Below are 18,817 nucleotides of genomic sequence, written 5' to 3'. Positions count from 1 at the left end.
AAAAGGGCAGGAAACATTGTTTGGCCATCTTTGGAAAACACAGTAAGACACAGCTCCCAAATCACCCTCCTCCAGCCTGACTTCTTATGCTTTTATTTTGCACATACAACTGTTCATAAGATAGCTTCACTTGGACGTTTCGTTGTTAAGCCTAAAATCATAACCCCTCCACTTCAACAATTCTGTTATTGTGGTAATGTGCTAACTTAATTTTTTTTTAAAGATTTATTTATTTTTATTGGAAAGCTGGGTATACAGAGAGGAGGAGAGACAGAGAGGAAGATCTTCCGTCCGATGATTCACTCCCCAAGTGAGCTGCAACGGGCCGGTGTGCGCCAATCCGAAGCCAGGAACCAGGAACCTCCTCCAGGTCTCCCACACGGGTGCAGGGTCCCAATGCATTGGGCCGTCCTCGACTGCTTTCCCAGGCCACAAGCAGGGAGCTGGATGGGAGGTGGAGCTGCCGCGATTAGAACCGGCGCCCATATGGGATCCCGGGGCGTTCAAGGCGAGGACTTTAGCCGCTAGGCCACGCCGCCCGGGCCCGCTAACTTAATTTAATAAGTGTTTTTTTTTTCCTTGACTTTTCTCACTCCAAAATAATTTACCAAGTCCCATCCTTCTTTCTTCCATCAGACTAGCTAGCTGATTCTCTTCTTCCTCTACCATCATCTCAGTCCAGTTTTTTGTCACCTCTCAGCTTCCCTCTGGGCTTATCTCCTGGCTCCACCCTCTCCCTCACTGTCACCCCAACCTGACTAGTCTTTCCCAGATCCCATGTCCTACCTCCCTGCCCCTGGAGGGGGCCTCCAAAGGAGTCTACCTATCTGGCTTTTAAACAATGAGTTCCCTGACAAGTGAACTTGGAATTACCATTTAGTACACAGGGGTGGGGGAGGATTCTTCAGGAGTGACTTTGAGATAGACACCTGGGGAAGAGAAGAAAAAAAAGTAGGATTAGGAAGAAGAAAAAGTGGAACTGCAGTGCAGACCCAGTAAAGTCTCAGCTGACTCCAAGGGGAACACTAGCATGAGAATGCCCCTTTGGAGAGAGCCTAAGATGGCCCAAGATGGCTGCACCATTGTATTCCTTCATTGTTCAGGCATTACATGGACCACCATGGTAAGAAGCATGAATTTGGGCAAGGTAGCACTCTGTAGCTGAGGTAATTGTTGAGCCACTGGCAGCTACGGGTTTTTCACTGCCAGCTCTTCCAGCAGCTGGAGCAACAAGTCCTTCATTCTGTGTCTTCCCTCAGCAGACTCCACTTCTCAGGGTGCTCTCCAGTTTGAATCACCCTCTGATTGTTTCATGTACATTGTTCAGCCTTGTTCCACTCGAGCTCTAGATAATATACTCCTTGAGAGAAAGGATAGAGGGACTTTTTTGCAGAGTGCAGCTCAATACAGGGGTGGGCTGAGGCAGAGGACAGAGATCTTCAATTTTCAAATGGCCCCAGTGACTAGAACTGGGCCAGGCCAAAGCCAGCAACCTAAAGCTGCATCTGGGTCTTCAACATGAGTGGCAAGGAAACAAGCACTTGGGTCATCTGCTGCTTTCCCAGGAGCATTAGAAGAGAGCTACATGAGAAGCAGAGCAGACAGGACTTGAATCCGAGCTCTGTTGTGGGATGGCACTGGGCAAATGGCTTAACCTGCTGCACCATGACAGCAGTGCCAGCCCATGATGTCAAACACAGCGATCGAGAAATACACGTATGGCTATAGTTAGAACTCAAGAGATGCTTGGCAGTTAGTTAATGAGGACCTCTGATTAAAGTAGAGATGATTCCAAGGGAGCTGGACCTCCACCCCACCATCTTTCTGAGGGAGAAGAAAGTCACAGCCTAGCCAGCTGCCCTGAGCTAGCCATGCCAGGTGCCAGTGGGAGCAGGGCTGGAAGCAGTACCTTTTGGCCTCGAGTTGGACCTGAGGTCCTACTCCCACCTCCCCTTTCCCATCACAAAGCAGAGCCAATCCTTCTGGGTCCCACGAGGCACTGAATGCTGAACTACTTAGGAGCTATAAAGGGTTGCTCAAATGGTAAGCCTCATTATAATGAGCAGTTATTTTTGCTTGGAGAGGAAGCACTGTAGCCTTCGTGGAAGGAGGGAGTTAAACACTGGGGGATTCATGAGGAGCCTGGGGAAGCAGGGGTGGTTTTCACGCAGAGGTTGGGGACCCGGGTCACACTGAGGCAGGATACCCTGACCCTGCTCCTCTTCACTACTCTCTCTTTCTCTCTCTTCCCCTCTCTGCAACTTCACTGTGAAGTTTGGCTCTGGAGGCCACTCATGGTTATGTGAAAAGTCACTCAAAAATTGTGCTTCTGTCCTTCAGTGTCTGCCATTTAGCAATAGCCTTGGCAAATAATGCATCAAAAAGAAAGCACTTCGGGGCTCCCTAAATGGAAATTTCTACATGGTTGTATATTTAGAATTGTTTCTCCCTCTGGCTAAGTTTTATAAATAACCATGGGGAATGCCAAGCAGAATTCTATTTCCACATCAGTTCTCTTTCTCTTTTCATGGAAGAAACACCCATCAATTTTATATCATGTGACCTTTCTCCCTGCAAGCTTATGAGACTAGAGAACATGGATAGACAGGTATCTAGGAAAGGACAGGGAGGCAATGAAGGTGTGGGGACAACTACAGCAATGGTTTCTGTGGAAAGAAAAACAGTTCTGTCCTAGCCTGAGATAAATATAGATTCATTTCTGTATCCTAACCTTTTAAGCGCAAGTTGTAGGCTTACACTTGCTAACTTGGAACACCTGCTGCCACATGCCCAGCGTTTTTTTTTTTTTTAAAGAGAGTTTGAAAAAAGTTATTTATATATTTGAAAGAGTTACAGAATGAGAGGAAGAGAGAAAAAAAAGAGAGGGAGGAGAGAGAAAGAGAGAGAGAGAGAGAGAGAAAGAGAAAGAGAGATTCAGGTAAATACACAGAAGCAGCTCTTCACTTTTCTTACTCTGGACTTTTCCTTTGTAGCACTCTTTGTGGCATGGGGCTATATGTTGGAGTGACTGTTCAGTACCCTTCTGTCTTACTGGGTTTTAAAGCTCCACTGGGGAGAGGACTGAGCCTGTGCTACTTGGTGGAGCATGCCAGGGTCCAGGACAATGCCTACTACAGAGCAAGCATCCAAATACCTGCAGGGGGAACAAAGCACACTAATGATGGCACCATTTGTTCTGAGAAAATGCTGCCACCAGGTAGGAGTGAAACCTGTTTTCCTGAAACCTTTGAAGATTTGGTTAGGGACCAGCCTTGTGGTACAGTGGGTTAAGTCACCATCTATGATGCTGGCATCTCATGTAAGTGCCCAATTTAAGGCCCAGCTGCATTCCATTGCAGCTCCCTGCTAATATACCTGAAAAAGCAGCCAAAGATGGCCCAAGTGCTTGAACCCCTGCTACCAACATGAGAGACTAGGATAAAGTTCTGGGGTCCTGGTTTCAGACCACCCTGGCTGTTCTGGCCATTTAGGGATCTCACTCTGTCTCTTTCCCTCTGTAATTCTGATTTTTAAACACATTAATAAGTCTTTTTTAAAAATTTGATTATGGGCTGGTATAGTGGTATAGTGCAGTAAGCTACCACCTGTAATACTGGCATCCAAATAGGCACCAGTTTGAGTCCCAACTACTCCACTTCCTATCCAGCTCTTTCTTGATGAGCTGGGAAAGCAAGAAATGATGGCCCAAGTGCTTGAGATCCTGCACGCATGTGGGAAACCCCAAGGAAGTTTCTGGCTCCTGGCTTTGGCCTGGGTTGGCCCTGACCATTACAGCCAATTGGAGAGTGAGTGGTGAACCAGCTAATTGAAAAATCTTGCTCTCTAACTCTGACATTCAAAAAAATTCACTGTTCCTGGAATAAGAGGGTCAGGTTTCCATCATCTTGTTTTGAATTATGATGACATCTAATTCCATTTCCTCTTGGGTACAGTGCTGCTACTATCCATGTTGAAGCACTGATATAAAACCTGAGTGTGCTACCACAGTGAGTGTTCAGAGTCAGGTGTGGGAGAATGGGAACCCTGCACACATGGCTGCTACTATCAGCATTGCTGCCCGCTTGAAACACATCATCCAGTTGTGCTGTAGATTTAGACAGTTCCTGAGAACAGATACAAAACCCTACTGAAGCCAGGTGTAAAGGCATCTAGACCCTTCTATTCCTCCTGTCAAGTTTCCTCAAGACACCAGAGAGAACCTTCCCCAACTTCATCCCCCAAGGGATGCAATGTCACCGTGGCCTTGGGAAGAACAGGACTTTTTTCCAGGCCTTCTGGTTGAGGCTGCAGACCACTGCCTGGTTGGATTAGAAGTCTTAAAAATATCCTTTTAACCCAGAGAAGCTGTGACTCCACAGGGAGGTTAGGTTCCCAGAAAGTCATCTAGGTCCTCATCAGTTCCCCTCTCCTCCATCACCACCCAAGGCCCTTTTCCATCAGGATGCTTTCCCTGTATGCTCCTGCGGGACAGCCCCTGCTTTAGCACCCTCTAGACTTTGCCAGATTCAGTCTCTGGCATTCACCTCTCAGGTGGGCATTTGGCCAAATGGTTAGGACACCCATGTGCCTAGGTGCGAACCCTGCCTTGGCTCCCTATCCCAACTTTCTGTTAGTGCAAATCCTGGGAGGCAACAGGGACAGTCTAGGCAATAGTGTCCCTATTAGCCACTCCAGAGATGTGGATGGAATTTCTGGCTTCTGACTTCTGTTTGGACCAGGTCTGGCAAGTGCAAGAATCTGATGGAAGCTCTATCCACATCTTAATTTTTAAAAATAATTTCTCTAAGCACTTTATAAACTTAATTCATAACTTACAGAAACCCAATGAGACCAGAGCTAGAGGTATCTCCATTTTATGGATGCTGAAACCAGAGGTAAGAGAGGTTGAATAATTCGATCCAGAGCACTCAAGCCAGAAAGTAGCAGAGTCAGGATTTAAAGCAGCCTCTGGGATTAGGGCCACCAAACCAGGCTGCCCCTAGGGAGCTCTCCCTGACCCTTCCTCACAGAGTCATTATTGGAATAAATGAGAGGCAAGGCGCAAAACAGGGACCCATGTGGGAACCCTTTTGAGTCTGGGGAGCCATGGTGGAGGGCGCATCTGGGATGCAGGGGGTCAATGTGCTGGATGGTTTTTCCTAACGCCAGAACTAAAACAGGAATAAATCCAGCAATTCTCATTTCACATGGTCATATTAAATGTTAAGTGAAAACAGATGAAGCCGCTAGAAAGGTGCTTGATATGCCGTAGGCACATGATACTTTTCCTCTGTCTTTTGAGGTTGTTGTTCTTTTTACATTCTTAAGAGGCAGACAGCGATGCTTTTATAGAAAGAATGGTAGACTTGGAATGAGAAGATCATGTCTGTGTGCCAGCTCGCCCAGCCTTCTGTATGATCACGAATCAGCATTCTTCTCCTCTGAGGCCTCCTTGTTCTCATCCCTAAAATTAGTAGGAAAATACTTGCACTCACTGAGGTAGTGCCTAAGAAAGAGCTTTGTAAATTCTAAATGTAAAACAGTATGCAATGAATGATTAACGAGTCACTCCATGCTGTATTGAGGACTTCTCCTAGGAGTAGGCAGGCAGCTGTCTGGCAGAAGGTCTTCAGACTAAAAATAGTTTCACCTTAAAAAATACATATATTTATTCTGTTTAAAAGACAGACAAATAGGGGTTGGCACAGCGGCATAGCCAGCTAATCCTATACCTGCAGTGCCGGCATCTCTTAAGCATATAAGTTTGATTCGCAGCTGCTCCACTTCTGATCCAGCTCCCTGCTTATGACTTGTGAAGCAGCAGAGGATGGCCTAAGGCTTTGGGCCCCTGCATTCATTCAGGATACTTGGAAGAAGCTCCTGGCTTCAGAGTTCAGTCAGGCCAGCTCTGGCCATTGTGGTAGCCATTTGGGGAGTGAACCAGTGGATAGAAAATCTTTCCTTTTCTCTGCAACTGCTTTTCAAATAAAAATAAAACAAACCCTAAAGAAAAAAAAATAGATCTCCCATACCTGCTGGTTCACTTCAGCAGGCAGCGCTAAAGCCAAGAGCGAGGAACTCAACCTAAGTAGCCAAATGGGTGGCAGGGACCCAAGTACGTGAGCCATCTCTGCTGCTTCTTAGTCTGTAGCAACAAAGCTGGTCTTAAACCCAGGCACTCAGGCACAGGACACATATGTTCCAAGCAGCATCCCGACTTCTGCACCAAAATACTCCCCGTCCGTCCCACTGGGGAGTCTGAGTGTCTCAGGGGGAAGATTCAGTGAAAAGAAGAAAGAGCATTCTTTTGACCGTGGTCTTCAGAATATGGATAACACTACCCTGATAAATTGGTGAGCGCTTCGTCACTGGAGGCATTTAAGCAGAGAATTGAGGCCACTCTGTGGAGCAGGAGGCAGAACCTGGTGATGCAGGGCGCTGTCGTAGCCTGGGACCGCCCAGCTCCTGCTTAGCAGTGCGGCGTGCTGGAGGCAGAGTGTGGTGGGAGGGGCGTTCAGGAAGGCAGGAGGCTGTAAATCCGCCCGTCCTACGGAGTTTTACACAAAACATTTTACACAAGACAGTCTGTGTTTCTTCTCTGCTTCGAGACCCGGAGCTTAGCTCATTCAGTGAATTCGACAAACATTGACAGGGCCGCGAGTCAGGGCCGCAGCGCCCCCTGCCTGCGCTGGCCAGCCTCCCGCGCCGCGACCGGCAGGGGGCAGGAGAGACACGCAGATGCCGAGCGGCACAGCCCGCCGGAGGAGTGTCCCCACTGGGGAACTGGTCATCCGGTCCTGTCAACGACAAACATTCCCAGGGGCTGGGCATTCGGACCTCTCCTACCAGAGTTGTGAGGCCCCAGATGGCACCTAGCACGGCTATCCTAGAGCTCCTGGGGCCTCTGGACTGACAAAAGTCACCCCTACCTGCCAAAGAAGGATGAATGAGGTTGACACATACGAGGATGGCTCCGGGCTGGAGGCACAAAGCTGGAGGGATAGCACTCCAGCACAGCCCGCTGCAGTATCCGAGAAGAGAAGGTGGAAGACCTGGTCTGCCCAGGAAGGGATGTGGGGGGGGGGGGGGAGGAGAGGTTAGTTGGCCTCAGAGACAGCCTGTGACCTTGCTGAGGAGTTGGGATGCTCTTGAGGCTGGGCTGGGCTACAAGGATTGTCTCCCTAGAGACAGGGAGAAGGGCCAACCAGCAGGGCAGGCATGGGATCTCAGCTTGGTGGGCAAGAGGCAGGTTTGAAACCAGGTATCTTGGCTTTGCCATCCTGTGTGGTAGAACCTTGGGCCAGTCGTTTTCAGATCTCACTCTCCTCTTCTGCCACCTGATGGAGCTAGAGGTAGATGCCACTGTGCCTGAGTGGTGTCCTTTCTCCTCCCCAGCAGGGCCAGGCACCAGAAAACGAGGAGGAGCTTCCCGACCCTCTGTGGATCTGTGCGGGCTGACTCAAGGCAGAGGAATGAAGCTCTGCAGAGCCCAGGGGCCACCTGTGGGGGCAGGGGCAGGTCAGCTTCTCTGTACCCCAGGGGACCCTGCTGCAGAGAGAGCTCAGGGAGGGAGGGTGGGGGCAATATTCCTGCCAGCCTCCAACTCCTTGAGGGTGGAGAATGGGAGGAGGGGACTTGCAGCATGGTTACAAGGGCCATTTGACCCTGCGGTCAAGGACAGCTTTATATGCAGAAGCCTGGAGGATATTCCAGTAAGTGAAATAAGCCAGGCTCAGAAACACAAATACATGTGGTATCACTCCTGTGTGGAAGCTTAATAGGTTGATGTCATAGAAATAGAGCGTAAAAGGGGAGGGAGGGGAACTAAGACAGAGACTGGTTACCAGGCACAAAATCACAGTGAGATACAAAAAACAACTGCTACGTTCTGTAGCACACAAGGTGACTGAAGTTCACAATAATTTATTTTCTATTCCCAAACAACTAGAAGAAAAGAAATTTGAATGCTCCTGACACAAAGAAATGACAAATGTTTGAGGTGACAGGTATGCTAAACACTTGGCTTTGATCATTACACGTCGTACACAAGTATCAAAAGTCATACCATGTTCTGTAAGTATGTATAATTCTGACTCAATTAAATTTTTTAGAAGTTTTATTTGTTTACTTCTTTGAAAGGCAGAGTTACACTGAGAGAGGAAGTATCAGAGAGAAAGTAAGATCTTTCATCCATTTATTTTACTTACCAAAGGTCTGCATTGGCCAGGGCAGGACCAGGCTGAATCCAGAAGCCTGGAACTCCATCTGGACCTTACACATGGGTGCAGGGGCTCAAGGACTGGACCACCCTCCACTGCTTTCCCAGGGACGTTAGCAGGGAGCTGGATCAGAAGCAACTGGGACACAAACCAGTGTTCATTGGAGACACCAACATCACAAGCAGTCTTAACCTGCTGTTCCACAATATCATCCACAATTCAACATTTTTTTAAAGATTTATTTATTTTTATTGACAGTCAAATTTACAAGAGAAGGAGAGAAAGAAAGAAAGAAAGATCTTCTTTCTGCTGGTTCTCTTCCCAAGTGGCTGCAGTGGCCAGAACTGAGCTAATCTGAAGCCAGGAATCAGGAGCTTCTTCTGGGTCTCCCATGAGGGTGCAGGGTCTCAAGGTTTGGGGCCATCCTCTACTGCTTTCCCAGGCCACAAGAAGGAAGCTGGATGGGAAGTGGAGCAGCTGGGACACGAATGGCGCTCATATGGGATCCTGATGCATGCAAGGCAAGAACTTTAGCCACTAGGCTGTTGCAGCAGGTCACACAATTCAATATTTTTAAAAAGCATTTTTAAAGGTTCAGTTTATGCTCTTCAAATGATGTGTCTTTTCCACTAACCTAAGACCTTTATGGAAGAACTATGCTGTCTAACAAAGGCATAATGGGCACTAATGCTTTTACCTAAAGGCTTAGCACAATCTGCATTATACACTTGTTGATTGTTTATGAAGAAAGAATCTTGGAGAATTAATTTGACTGCCTAGTTTTACTGACTGAAAAATCAAGATAAAACTGAGGCTTGGAGAATAGTGGGGTCAAGGAAAGTTCCAGTTTTCTTCAATGCTCCTGGAAGCATTTGCAGCCACGTAAAGAATGGCTAGATCCCTACAGTGAGCTGCCAAGACAGTATTCCTTGAGAGTCTCTCTTAGTCTTTATTTTCCCTGTTGAACCCTGGCTACAGCTTCTGTTGCCCAGTCTCAGGTATGTGACAGCTTATGTTCTCCTAGCTCCGGGGAGCAGCAGGGGCATGTGAGGCTGAGGGGTGATTCATGAGGCATGTGGAGCTGGGTAGCATAAAGTAATAAAACCAGTCCCTGGGTAGGAATTCAAGCACTACTGTTGTGAGACCTCAAACAGGAGGCTTGACACCTTCAAGTCCCAGCGCACAGCTCTAAAGCAAACAGTGAGGCTGGTACTATGGCACAGCGGGTAAAGCCACCAAATGCAATGCTGGCATCTCATATGAGCGTTGGTTCCTGTCCTAGTTGCTCTACTTGCAATCCAGCTCTCTTTGCTAATGTACCTGGTAAAGCAGTGAAGGATTGCCTATGTGCTTGGGCCCCTGCCACCCATGTGGGAGACCCGGAAGAAACTCCTAGCTTTGTCTGTCTCATCCCTCATTATTGTGGCCATTTTGGTAGTGAATAAGCAAGTGGAAGATCTCTCTCTCTCTCTCTCTCTCTCTCTCTTTCTCTCTCTCTTTCTTCTGTTTCTCTTTCTCTAGCTCTGAATTTCAAACAAATAGATAATATCTTACAAATAAGTAAGTAAAATGCAAACAGTAACAATATATCTTGTGGTACTATCCTTTTTTGGCCTTTTGAATCTAAAATTGGCAGTAAGAATGAACTGAACAGCCTTCTGTTCCTTTGGAAAAGCTGAATAACAGGACCAGAAAGGAAATGTATGGAAGCTGGCCTTTGGAATCTTCCAGTTTAGCCACTGAGAGCTTTTGAGAGGTAGAAATAGCTCCGGCCTGGGACATAGGGCCATGGCCTCATGTCTATCTGCTCCCACATGGCTGTGTGATCTTCTCCCAATTGGTAAGTCTCTGTAGGCCTTAGGAGCCTCTCCTGGATCACGACAGCCTGGAGCCTGTGAGTGCTAAGCTCCCTGCAGCCCTCCCTGAGATAGCCTCAGCAGCAGAGCGGGGCCCTCATTCTCTGGGACTTGGCCCAGGCCTCACAGCCACAGCAGCTAAAGAGGCAGCTCTTTGATGGGCTCTGGCCCACTTCCCAGAGGAGGCCCGTCTGCCCCAGGGAGCCCCTGGTCTGCTGCTCTGGATGCTGCGAAGGGCTGGGCAGCAGGGACTTCGGCCTGATGGCATCTGGTTCCAGCCAACGCTTTTCAGGGAAGGCTGAGGTTGAGCAGCAGGCCTGGCAAGGTGCAAAAACAACCCAAAGCTCACACAGTGCAGCCAGATTTCAAAATCAGTAACCTTGACCACTTGGGAAACTATGAGACCTAAAAGGGAAGGAGTGGCCGAGGGCATAGGCCTTGGCAGGGCAGAAAGGACTAGTCAGAGGAAACTGAAAAGACAAACAAGCAGGGGCAGGAGGAGATGCCCGTCATGGATTCAGTGGCAGCTGTAGGGGTGTCCTCATAGGAGACCTTGAAAACCCATGAAAATGGATGTGGGGTGCACTGTAGACATGCAGGGGTTGCAACCTGGGAAATTAGGAACTCAACCCTTTCAAGGCTACATGAGTCCCCAGCTCATTTCCTGGAGCTGGCTGCTTTCCACCATCAGACAGGGTACAGGCTGATCTTTCTCCCTTAGACAGGGGATTCTCCTAAATGCCTGATTCATTCACTCAACTATCTCACACCAGACACCAGACAGCTCCGTAAAGTGGACTTCCATATGCGTACTCATCGGGTCTGATGACCTCCTTCTCCTGGAATCAGTGGAGGTGGTGTGATGGTGGTTTTCTTATTTGGTGATGGAAATTCCAGGGCCAGTGAGAAGTGCTTCAGCCAGGGTCCCCTAGGTTCTGAGGCTTGGAGCTATGAATCCATGTCCATCCATCTTTGACTCCAATGTCTACTTCAACAGAATGCCAACTCCTCATGTCTGCCTATCACCTGTTAGCAAAGGTATCCTCACCTGCTTAGGTATCCTCACCCCCACTCTGTACCAATTGGGGAAATTGTGCTAACACACCTACCCAGGGAAAAGCAAGTACTCTGGTTGCCTGTTCATATGATATGCAGGAACTGAGATCCATGTTCACAAGTCACCAGGCAAATGCCCAGGGACCTTTAGTCCATAGAGCCCTCTCCCACAACGCTGCAGCCGGAGCTCTGATGTCCCCAGAGATTTTCCTGAATATCGATGTCTTCGCTTCCACCTGCCAGCTCCATGTTAGGTCTTGTGATTCATAGGAAGGAGAAAACAACAACAGTAGCAACATGGCCTTGCAGAGCCAGACAGAACCCATGGAAGTCCTGGAGAAGGCCTCTCAGTAACCAGATAACCTTGAGCTGATTGCTGAACCTTCAGGGCCTGGACTCCCTCATTTGTTAAAATAATAACTTCCTACTGCAAGCAAAACTTACAGCATTGTTCTGGCTGTTGGAGTCAAGGCATATAAAGCCATTTAGCCCAAGAAGCAATCCGATTGGGGCTGATTTCACAGCCTAGGGGGGAGGGCTTTGTGAAAAGAAGATCTCAGAAATGTTCAACATTGAGCAATGAAAGCATGCCAGTCATTCTCAGTCCTTCTCTTATACTGTACTCACCCAGGTACCCCTCCCAACACTCCTGTGGAGCAAGTGGCACTTAGCCCCACTTTGCAGATCAAGGTGAAGCTCAGAGGGCTTAGCTTAGTTGCACAGACAAGATCAAGGTGATCAGGAACTTGACTCAGAGCCCAGGTGCTGAATCTCTGCTCTGCTACAACTCCTGCTGTCCGGTGATGACTGGAGGGTCCTTTCTCTGATAGGAGCTCTTTCCACACCTGTAGGTTGTTGTTTAGAGCAAGCAGAAGCCTCCTAGAGGGAGTTTCACATCCCATGTGTTCGTTGTATTCCCTCTCCCAAGTGCTTAGAGTATGGTGGCTGTGTTTATGCCTAATGCTTTCTGCATTTAACACACATTGGATTGTCTGTCTCCTGTGTTAGGCAGTCACTCTTTGGAGGACATGGGAAAAATCTTGCTTTACATTTTCTTGTTTCCTCTCCATATAGCTATTACCCGTGATGATATTCTGTTGATCTGAGGTGTGCATCACATGATGTGAGCAGAGAGCACAGGAGACTTGGCTGGAAACTTGGTCTGAGGGGCGCTGAACATGTTACTCAACTTTTCTGGGTCTCTCTCAGCCTCTTTACTCTAAAATGGGCCAACAGCTTATGGAGTTGTTGCAAGGAAATGTAATAAAATGAAAAAAGGCGATGCATTTGCATTGTGCTTGGCACATATTGCACACTCAATCAGTGGTATGTATGTAGCACCCAAGGATGCAGCCTGGACAAGGTGGATGGCTGTGATGAGGAAAAAAAGAGGCAGAGGTAGCTCCAGAAACACAGAGAGACCACACACCATGCTGAATACCAAACTTGCTCACTTCTTAGGGGATGACGGGACAAAGATAGATGAAAAGCAAAGAGATATTTTAAGGAAAGTTCAGTACAATGGAAAGGAGCCAACAAAATGATTGTAAGGCTGCTGGGACAAGAGGGGATAGGAATTGATTTGAAGCAGAAGCTTAAAGCAATGCCTTAGAGACTCTGGCCACAGTGTAAGCAGGAGCCTGGGGAAGAGGGAGACTCCCTGAGTCCCCAGTTGGAGACAGGGCCAGCGTAGGCAGGGGGTGCTGAGAGGGCCACACTGCAAACCAGGGAGGCTGAGGAAGGAGCAGTAGCTGTCTGGATCCAAAAAGAAGATCTGAAAGCCAAAAAGGATGAATAATGCAGGCACTGGGCTCAAGACAGGAGGCAGCTGTTCATTTATGGCTTGATGAACACTTGACAAAGCTCTTGAAAGAAACCATCTCTAACATGGTGTGGATGGAGATGTTCGTGACTAGAACCTGGGCTTCACTGAAGACCCCACCCAGGTGGGATCACAGAGCAGAGGGAGCTGGAGCCCTCCACATCCATGGATGACTCGAGACACTGCCACCCTCTCACCCCCAGAAGTTTTGAGAAACTGAGACATAAAAGCCTTTCATGGGTAGCAGTCTGAGCCTGTCTGGCACATGAAGTAGAGCCTTTGTGTGCCTCAACTCTGACCTCTGCAACTTGGAGCAAAATTTCACTGGATGGAGTCTTTTTACTCTAAGAGGTCACAGTGAGATAGCCGGGCCACAATGCTCAACTTCTGTTGGCAGAACTCACTCCCAGGAACTCAACAACAGAGGACTGGGAAGAAGATGAGATGGACATGGTGGCCAGTCAGCAATCTCTGCTACATGTACAAAGCCCACAGGGTGTTTGGTGATGGAGGACTGAGAAGAGGCAATGGAGGAAGACAGGCTGCAAAGATGTGCTATTTTGGGGACAAAACCCTACCTTGTGGTAGTTTTAATAAGTACCTGTGGGGCTAGCACAGTGGGTCAACAGCTGGTATCCCCTCTTGGTGATGGTTCTAGTCCCAGTAGCTCCACTTTTGTTCTAGCTCCATGCTTATAACTTGGGAGAGCAGTGGAAGATGACTAAAGTTCTTGGGACCCTGTATCCACTTGTGAGACTCAGAAGAAGCTCCTGGATTCTCCCTTCAAATTGGCTCAGCTATGGCCATTGACCATTGCAGCCATTTTGGGGAGTGAACCAGCAGGTGGAAATTCTTCCTATCTCTCTCTTGTAAACCTGATTTTTGAATAAAAATAAATAAATCATGGAATTTGGGTCATCCTCTGCTGCTTTCTTAGGCCATGAACAGAGAGCTAGATCAGAAGTCAAGCAGCTGGGGCATGAACCAGTGTCCATATGCAATGTCAGTGCTAATAGGCAGATGAATAACATGCTACGCCACTGCACTGGCCCCTTGGGGTAGCTTAATTTTAATGTCAATGTTCCTTTGAGATTTGTCACCAACCTATCTAATAGCACTTTCTGTGTTGATGGAAACATTCTCCATCTGCATTGTTCCATATGATAACCACAAATTCATGTGGCTATTGAGCCCATGAATTATGGCCAGTGTGACTTAAAAACCAAACTTCCAATTGCATTCAGTTTTAATGAATTCAAATCTAATTAGTCACAAGTAGTTAGTGGCTATAATTTTGGAGAACACAAACATAGCTTCAAGTCCAATGGCAGTAGAGTGGTGGATCATCACTAATTTTTACTAAACCTCCTCATTCTCTACCTGTTGCTCCCCAGCTCCAACCCAGATTTCCCCTCCAGATGAGCCACAGTGAGTGGCAGTCTATTTTACCCTGGGATTTGGCAGGTTTCATTCTTGGGATTGCCCATGTATCCCTTTGGATCTCTGAGGCTGCCAGCACAGTGTGGGGAACAGAAGTTGATCAGAGGGCTTAGGCAGCTGAGAATCAGTAGGCAGCTACCAAATCTCCGTGGGCCTAGTTCTGGAGCTCCAAAAGGGTTCAGATGGAGCATGCGTGGTCTGCCCTTGGCCTCCAAACACTGGGCTCTGCTCACAACTCCTCTCTCAGCAGGATGAGCCATGGAAGCCTGGCTGATGTGGCAGCATTCTGTAAGATGCTCAGGCAAAGTATCACAGCTCCAGGACGGGGAGCATAATTGCATCTGCTACTCGCCTGCTCCGTGCCCAGACTGTCTAAACAGCACATGCTTTGATGTATGCTATCTTTGTACCTCCCTCCTCTGGCTTCATTTTGAATCTGGCACATCACTCTCCTGCCTCACAGACCAGCTGAACCAGCTCTGCTTCATAGCCCATTGTCCCTGTCTCCCATTCTCTTGGCGCTTCAAATTACTGAAGGAGACAGCCACGGACATCACTGCCCATTTCTGTGTCCCCAAAGGACCCCACTTTGGATCCAACCCGTGCGCCCTGCGGCCCTGGGCTTTGCTCCATGCTCAAAGCTCCTCTCTCTTACCTTTGGGCCTGGAAGAAAGCTGGAAGGAGGGGCAGGACAGCCCCAATTCCTTGGTCTCCTTTCTGTCTTCTACTTTATTACTCTCCCACTGGGGAAAGCTGGTTTCCCTCATCTCCACAGGACACAGGGTTGACCAGTCCCCCAAAAGTATTTGGAGGTAGAGAAAGAAAGGGGTTTATGTAGGTGAGATGGGGTACTGTGTGACTGCAGAGCCCATGGACCAGAATCCACATGGGATCTGGCCTGCTCCCTGCCCCAATACACAAGATCAGCCTTTCCTCCCAGCCCTGCCGACTACCCCACTCTCTCCACAGGCCTGAGATGAAGCCATCCTCAAACCTTACCCATGTCTCTTACCTCTGGTCTCAGCAAGTCTCCCAGACAATAGAAGTGCCAGATAGTTCTTTTTAAAGAGCAAAGCTAGTGGTAACCTGCCTTTTTGGCAGCCTCTGGTGAACTGTCAATGGCTCCCCACCAGAGACTGGACCCTGTGGCAGAATGTAGAAGGCCCAACCCACCTGTTCCCTTCTGCAGCTCACACTGCAACCACACTGAGAGGCTCACCTTTCCTCCTCTGGCTTGCACTAGAAGGTCACGTCCTCTGGGCATGGCAGAGGTTGCTCATAGTTCCCTGGAGCTGGCTCCAGGTCTATGCACCTGCTCTGTAAAATCTCCTCTGTCTCACTGCATGCCAGTCAGAGATGCTTTGGCAGGCCCTTCTGGTTATGCTGAAGCACCTATGTGAGGTTTTTTCCATGTTAATATCCATATCTGTCCCTGCCTCCACAGGTTCCTATCAGAGTGACTCTCTCTCCCCCAGCCACCAGCCCAGGGAAGCTTTTCCTGCCTGAAGCCAGATGAGAGAACACACACAGGACCCACAGATGGTGGAGTTCATCCACCACAAAATGTTTAGTATTGAAAGCCACTGGGTCCCACATGTGACCTTTGCCCAAACCTGGTCTTTGTGGGAGGGTAGAGACCCAAGTAGGCTGGCACAGTCTCTGAGCAGTCTCTGTATGAGTTCCATACATAGTGGCCACACGATTCTCTCCCAGAGCTCAGCTTCCAGCTTGGACTTAAGTTGTGCTGCTGTTTTGTTCTTTGTTCTTTTCTGCACCATAGAACTGCGTGAAGGAGTCTCAGGGGCAACAGGTGTATGCTGCTTTTCTGCCCACTGCACTCTTTCTGAATCTGGAGCCAGAGACTCTGGAGCTGGGGCCAGCATGCTCTCCCCCTATCTCTGGACTGCTCGCTTGGGACCTGCTTCCCACCACCTTCCCCGCCCATTCACAGGAGCAGCAGTGCGGGGCTCTGGCAGCGGCTGCTGTTCTGACACTCTGCGCTCGTTCAGCCAGGGCCCTGCCAAGCCTCCTCCTCCACACCTGATGGTGCACCTGGCTGGGTACTCAGCCTCCTTCAGGATTGCTTTCTTTGATTCCAAGTGGGGCTGTCTTTCCCTTTCTCCTTGTGAGGAACAAGCACAGTGCCCTTGGGAAGTCGCCAATTTCCAACACAACTCCTCCCTCGCCCCTGGCCATCTTTGTCCCTAGGTTGTCTCCTCACACCATCCTTTGCAGCACATCCAGCAGGCCTCCTGGAGCCTCACATGGGTGGGCGTGCTCCCCCAATCATGCCATGGATTCCTTGAGAGCAGGCTCCCAGGCTCAGTATTGCTTTGGAGCCACCCACGCTTTCCGTGTTCTCCCACAATGCCCTGCAAGTTTTCATGCCTCCTTATTGATTACTCATCAGCATCGGCTCGTCAAGGGACTTGTGGAGCTTGGGTTCTCTTCCTCAGGACAGTGTTTCTGCAAGTGTGTTCTACAAATTGCACAATATTAGGGTGAGGGCACTTCAGAAAGTTTTTGGGAGGCAGGCATCTGACACAGCCAATAAGATGCTACTGGGGCTGCGTCATCTTGGTTCTTTGTTTCACTCACAAGCAGCCCGGTGAAACCACAGAAACCATCCTGCTACTGAGCAAGAGTTGCCACAGCCCCAGGTTGAGACAGGGTCTGGAACAGAATCGGACAGCGATAAGAGGGCACCAGAGCTTGAGGAACATGATTCCACACAGGCAAACACAGCAGGCCCCGCTGGCCGCAGCAGCTGAAATCAATGACGAACCGTCAGTAAGGCTAAACAATCGAAGTGAAAAGAAGGCATGGAAGGCTATGTCCAGCCTGGGTCTTCGGCAGGTTACAGAGGTCACCAAGCATCACTCTCTGGAAATCTAAGCATATCCTTTTTGTCATCACAAAACCAGATATCTGCAAGAGCCCAACCTCAGATACTTACATAGTTTGTGGGGAAGCCAAGCTTGAGGACTTATATCAGCAAGCACAGCTAACAACAGCTGAAAAATTCAGAGTTCAGCTGTCTCCAACATTCAGGAAAACACACAGATTCCAACTGTACAGGAGGAGGGTCAAGAGGAAGAGGTTGATGAAACAGGTGTGGGAGTTAAGGATAAAAAGTTGGTCATATCACAAGCAAGTGTGTCCAGAGCAAAGGCAGTCTGAGCCCTGAATAACAACATAATGATATTGTATATGCTATTATGAAATCTACATTGTAGCCATCAGATACTTGGGTTTCTGGGAGACTCACAAATTGAGTTTTTGGTTCTTAATTTCAGCCTGACCCAGCCCTCTCTATTGTGAACATTTGGAGAGAGAGCCAGAGAAGATCTTACATTTACCGAGTCACTCCCAGAAACCCACAGTAGTCAGGGCTAGGCTGGGCCAAAGCCAGGAATCCAGAGTTTCATTTAAGTTTCCCTCATGGGTGCCAGGGACATAGCGTTTAAGTCATCATCTCCTGACTGCCTGGATGCATCAGCAAGAAGCTGGACTGGAGGCAAGGATTCAAGTCAGCACCCCAGTACAGAATGCAGCCGCTGCAAGCTGCAGCTTAACCTGCTGCACCATAGTGCCTGCTCTTCCATGGACTTTTGAAGGCCCATTGTGTATGTTATAGGATAAAGATATCCATGACCAATTAGAGCACATTTCTTAAAGATTTATTTATTTTTACCAAATAGAGTTACAGAGAGAAGAAGATACAGAGAGAAAAATCTACCATCCACTGGTTTACTCCCTAAGTGGTCACAGCAGCTAGAGCGGAGCCGCTCTGAAGCCAGGTGCCAGGACCTTCTTCTGGGTCTCCCACATGGATGCAGGATTCCAAGGCTTTGGGCAATCCTCTACTGTTTCCCAGGTCATAAGCAGGGAGCTGGAAGGGAAGTGGAGCAGCTGGGATATGAACCAGCACCCATATGGGATCCTGGCAGATGCAAGATGAGGACTTTAGCCACTAGGCTATTGTGCTGGGCCTAACTAGAGCATACTTCATAGAGCTCTAGTAAATTAACGTACATTGTGGTTCTTCAAGAAGCTGATTGTGAGACCTGCCTGGGTTAAGGCCATCACATATGGAAGCCCGCAGCCAAGTACTCAGTGTGGTAGAGAATGATAACTTCATTAGGGAAAAAAGACTAGGATAAGATCAGCAAGCAAAATCAACTTCTTAGAGATCCCAGGGCTTACCTAGACAATGCCAAATGGGGACCCCGTAGCATGAGGGAACCCAAATCTCTCTCCTTTTGAAATTTTTCTCCTCACACCAGGAGGAATAGGTGGTCATCAATACTTTAACCAATAAATGTTCACTCAAACATGCCTACTCAGAGACCCAGATGCCAGATTTCTGACAAAATATGCCTAACTAGGGCCCGGTGAGGTGGCCTAGTAGCTAAAGTCCTCAC

At 48.5% G+C, this 18,817-nt stretch overlaps 1 pseudogene; it reads left to right on the top strand.

Moving 5' to 3' along the window:
• Positions 1-1,665: 1,665 nt before the first annotated feature.
• LOC101530354 (nascent polypeptide-associated complex subunit alpha-like) lies at positions 1,666-17,629 on the top strand (annotated as a pseudogene).
• The last annotated feature ends 1,188 nt before the right edge of the window (positions 17,630-18,817 follow it).

The sequence above is a fragment of the Ochotona princeps genome, chromosome 2 (assembly GCF_030435755.1).
Source record: "Ochotona princeps isolate mOchPri1 chromosome 2, mOchPri1.hap1, whole genome shotgun sequence".
Classification (NCBI taxonomy): Eukaryota; Metazoa; Chordata; class Mammalia; order Lagomorpha; family Ochotonidae; genus Ochotona; species Ochotona princeps.
The sequence above is the reverse complement of the archived record's forward strand: the minus strand, read 5'-3'. Positions and strand labels throughout refer to the sequence as shown.